The sequence below is a fragment of the Sciurus carolinensis genome, unplaced genomic scaffold (assembly GCF_902686445.1).
Source record: "Sciurus carolinensis unplaced genomic scaffold, mSciCar1.2, whole genome shotgun sequence".
Lineage (NCBI taxonomy): Eukaryota > Metazoa > Chordata > Mammalia > Rodentia > Sciuridae > Sciurus > Sciurus carolinensis.
Window position 1 is genome coordinate 229784 of NW_025920236.1, and position 5386 is coordinate 235169.

General features: G+C 39.0%; 1 pseudogene; it reads right to left on the bottom strand.

Annotated features, from left to right (window-relative positions):
* Positions 1–2101: 2101 nt before the first annotated feature.
* LOC124975275 (RING finger protein 145-like) lies at positions 2102–4320 on the bottom strand (annotated as a pseudogene).
* Positions 4321–5386: the final 1066 nt, after the last annotated feature.

Sequence of the window (5386 nt, forward strand, 5' to 3'; positions counted from 1 at the left end):
CAAATATGGAGTATCAGTGACAATATAGAAACTTTAAAAAGGAACCAAAACAAAAAAATTCAGAAGTTGAAAAGTATTAACAGCTGACATGAAAATTTCACTGCAGAATTCCAATAAAATTTAATGGCAAAAAGATAAACAGACTTGAGGATAGGTTGCTTAAGTTTACCCAAATCGAGAAAACAAAAGAAAAGAAACATTAAAAAACTTGATGCTCTGGGACACCATCAAGCATCCCAACATACCTATAAAAAGAATCCTCAAAGTGGAGGATAAAGAGAAAAGCACATTAAAAATAGTTGAAAAAATCATGTATAAATGCATTCTACTGTCATATTCAACTAATTAGAACAAATAAAATATAAAAATTTTAAAAAATCATGCGTGAAAACTTCTTGAATTTAATAAAATGAATGAATCTTTACACAAACACCAAGAGGCATAAACTGAAAGATTCACACTGATGTATGTAATCATGAAACTGTTAAAAGATAAAGGGGGAAACCTGAATGCAACCAGGATAGAGTGACTCAAGGATCCTCAGTAAGATCAATAGCTAATTTCTTATTAAAAATGATGGAGGCAATGGCAATTACATACATGAAGTACTGAAAATTTTAAAAATGGTCCTTCTACAACAATACTTCAGAAATGAGAAATTAAAACATTCCTATACAAACAACAACAAAGACATTCACCAGTAGACCATCCTACAATAAATGATAATGAAATTTCTTGAGGTTGAAACAAAAGGACACTAGACAGTAACTCAAATCTACATGAAGAGATACCTGTGAAGTCAATTAACAGGTAAGTTTTAAAGTTAATATTAAAGTACTCTGCAATGCCTCTCTTTTCTACATTTTTTAATCTTCAAATTTAAATTTATTAAGACATTCAGCTATGTCTGTCAGTCTACATCCAAATTTGCTACTAAAAATAAAATAAAGACACATCCCACATTAGGAATACTGAGTCTGAAAAACACTTTTTGAGCCAAGCCTATTGTATAAAAGAATGACTAGTTTCTTTTCATATCAAAATTCCCATAAAATATTACGTTCCCCCCTCCCCAGTTCTACCTGTAACCATGATGAATGTAAAAATTTAAATATGACACATCTTTGTCAAAAAACGGTGCAAAGTCTATTAACAGCTTGAAAAGTGGCATTTGCAGTGTGATCATACAGTTATGTACTCATTCCTAAAGTGCAAATATTGCCCTAATTTAACACTGTTTTAATACAATTGCAAGAAGTAAACATTACAGGGGGTTGAGAAGTACACTCAGGGCCTTTATCAGTGCCCTAAAGCCCCTCCCACTTTGGCTTCCTACACTAAAGTGGACTCCAAAGTGTTCATTAGAGTTTTAGTTTACTTCACACAGCCAACAAAGTATACAATATATTAACAAATGTTCCATATACATCAAAATAATGAAGACTCCATCATGAAGTTCAAGAGTCTCAGGTTACATGAATGCACCTACAAGGCCAAACACCCACCCACACCCTTCCCTAAAGCACATCTGAAGAATGAGTGTGCTGCAATCTTTGAATACAATCAATGCTTCTATATCTTTGATTTAATTGCAGTGATGTACAAAACTAAATAATCCCCTGACTGAGTTCCAATCAACTGAGGGAAAAGAGAGTGGAGAAAAAGGGCTGGTCACCACTCATACTTCGTAACTTGAATGATCCCTTCCTGGGGAAACGCCAGTTCCACTCTGCCTGCTTCTTCCCATGCTGTCCTCATGCTCTTTATCCACTTTTCCTTAGCCCCCTCCACATACTCAAATCTGATTTCATTTAATGCCTCACATATTAGGGGCTGTTCTTGAAGATGCTGAGGTTGAATATTCTTGGCAAACCTCTACAGAACATCAATATAGAACATATAAATACATTTTGATTAGCATACATTGCATTCAAGGGGATGAAAGCAGGGGTCTCCACTGAGTGCACTTCCTGGAGTAGTTCCTTGGAATGTTAGCTTCCTGCCTGATCATTTCACATATTCAATCCTTTGATCCATGCACAAAGTTCATCTTCAGCCAGCTTCTCCAGGGTCCTGAAGCAGAATATCCACCTCCTTTTCTCTAGGTTGACTCACTGGGACATGCTTCATCTTTCACACTCTGAGAACTCTCTTTGGGGTCAACAGCCCCTTCCTGGTTATCTGATCTTCTGGTGATGAGCTCACTACTGTTCCCAGAACCTTCCCGTATCCTGGTTCCCGGAAGATGCTCATGGTCTGCAGGCTCAGTACCTTCCTGAAGCATGACATTTTGCTCAGCTCCAGCATGAGGCTGTGCAGCCAGCTCCATCCCTGATCCAGGAAGCCGAGAGGAGTTTTTGAGGTGGCAGTGGCAAAGAGGGCAGGTCTCCTGGACATACAGCCATTTCTTAAGACAGTATGCATAGAAGAAATGACTGCAAAGTGTGATCACAGCAGATTTCATGTCCTGATAACAGATGGCACAGATATCATTGTGTTTCTCCAGCTGCTTTTTTGTAGCAATGGGTAGTGACTTAATCTTATTCACAGCATCCTGGCAGGGAATGCTCTCCCAGCCTAGCTGGGTCCAAAGCCACACATTATAGTAGGAATGGATGAAGATGATCATGGAGCCCATCACAGTGCACTCTCCAAAGATGGTCTCTGAGACTCCATAGGCCACCACACAGAGGGCCACAAGAAACTTCAGCAGGCAGTAAGGGCCATTCACGTAGTAGATGACATCGTCCATGTTTTCCACTGGCTCTTTTCTGAATTCCTCAACCATAAATAAGACATAAATAAAAAGTGTTCCCAGAACCTGAAGAGAGGTGAGAATACTACTAGAAACGATTATAAGAAGTCAAAAATCCATGTTGAAAACTGGCAAATCATATAAGCCATATGCAGGGAATACCAGTAAAAATAAACAAAGGCTCACAGCATGGAAGTGTTTCCATAAACTCCCATAAATGCTCCCAGCGCCAGAACAATAGGATCTGCAATCTCTAACATAGATTGCAGGATAGAAACTACAGCAATGAAGAGGATAATACTTAGCAGGAATGCCCAGTGAAACACCTGCAGTTCTATCAACCCAGTCTGCACTGCCAGAATCAACAGTGTCACTCCCTCTGTCATGCCCCTATTCATGGCAGGGTCATTCATGAAAGCTCAGTAACCCTGCAAGTAAAACTTGCAGAGTGTCAGAGCACCCAAAGCAACAAAAGAAACTGTGAAGACCAAACCCAAAAGAGAGTAAGGAGTGCTGCAGCATTCAGCAATACTTGTAAGAAAAAGGAAAAGAAACCTCTCCCGTGATGCAGGCTGATCTCAAGTACTGAAATAGGAGTAAATCTGAAGAGCAAATAAGATGAGCCAGAAAACCATGAAAAGAACAGGGACTACCAGTTGATTCCACAAGGACATTCCCAAGGCTAAAAGGCCATATACCTCCACTACCTGAACCAATTCTCTGTATGTAGACTTAGCAAGGTTATAAGGTACTAAAAGATTAGAGTCAAGAAAATAAAGAACTTCCAATCCAGTAAAAATCATAGCAAATTTGTTGATAATAACAATAGTTTCCTGTGGAACAAGGCAGAGTTATGCTAGCAGAGGAAGCATATGAGCTGAAAAGAGTCAAATCTGCTTCATTTTCATGACACAGGAACATAAAGTACACACCACCAACTGACTTATTAAGGCAGTGGTAAACCGATTCATAGAGAGAGGTTCTAAATACATTGGTCCCTCATAGGCAGACTCCAGTTCACGCCTAACATAGTCCCTGGAGATTTGATGTCCAGCATAGAAGAGCAGGGCAGTCAAAATATGTAAATAAAACTGGACCAGATGCTGCCTGGGTAATGTGAGTAACACAACACTTAATATATAACCTACTTAATGCATATTAAGAACCAAATACTTATACTGAAAAAGAGGGTTATTATTGAGGCTACTTCTTTGGATCTACTGGAAAAAGGAGCTGACATCCCATATGTAGAGGACATCCAACAGCATCATGCTGGGGACCCTCAGGGCCACATTTAACACTGCCTCCAGTTTCTCCTTTACAGCCACGTTTTTTTGTTTTTGTTTGTTCTTGGAGCAGAACTCTGGCTGCAGCTTCCCTCCCTGCGGGACGGCGCTTCGGGCTGATGGTCTCCGCAACTCCCCTGCTCTCTTGCCTGCCCTCCTGTTCTATCCAGGCGGCGGGACGGCGCGCGGCTCACAGCGGTGGCTCTTCAGCGCCGGGCCTTGGTTGCTGCCTCTTGGGAGATGGAGGCGCGGCAGCAGCCGGGCCAGTGCGTTCACCATCTTCCGTGGCGGCAGGCGCTCACCAGCCGAGCCCCTCAGCAGCGGGCGGCGGCAGCAGCGGCCATGACCTCCTGCACTCCCTCCTCTCTACATGCTTTAAAAGACAAACTACATAAATTATTATAAAGTAATATCTATAATTTATTTGATGAACACACAACGTATAAAGATTTAATTTGTGACAATATAAACAAAGGGGGAGATGGAACTATATAGAAGAAAAGGTTTAGTATACTATTGCAGACGAGTTGGTGTTAAACTAGATTGCTATAAATTAAGATGTTAGTTGTAATCCCTAGGAAAATCACTGAGAAAAATAAAGGGAAAATTTATAATAAAAGAAAATAAAAGGGAAACCAATAGTACACTAAAAAACATCTATCTAATGCAAAGTAAGTAACAGAGGAACAAAAAACAACTACAAATAGAAAAATGGCAGAATTAAATCATTCCTTATCAATTTTTCCATTAAATGTAAAAGGATTAAATTCTCAAATTAAAAACAGAGATTGGAAGAATGGATAAAAACATATGATCCAATTATATGCTCACTTCACAACCAAAGACTCAAATAGGTTAAAAATAAAATGATGGGAAAAGTTATTCTGTGTAATAAGTAACCAAAGAAGATCACAGTACCTACATAAATGTGAGACAAAATAGACTTTAAAGCAAAATTTGTAATAAGAGACAAAGAAAATCAATCACCAAGAAGATACCAAAATTTAAACACATAAGCATGTAATAACAGGGTCCCCAAATCCATAAAGCAGAATTTCACAGAATTGAAGAGATAAATAGTTCTTTAATCATAATTGGTATCTCACTTTCAATAGTGGATAGAAAGTCCAGACAGAACATTTTCAAGGGGGAACAAAAAGATTTAAAAAATAGCGTAAACCAACAAGACCTAACAGATATATGTAGTACACTCTGATAGGCAAAAGCAGAATTCATGTTTTTCCTCAAGTGAATGTGGCCACTTCTCCATGATATATGTTATGTTTAGATATGAGGTGTCCCAAAAAGTTCATGTGTGAAATAGTGCAAGAGGTTTAGAGGTGAA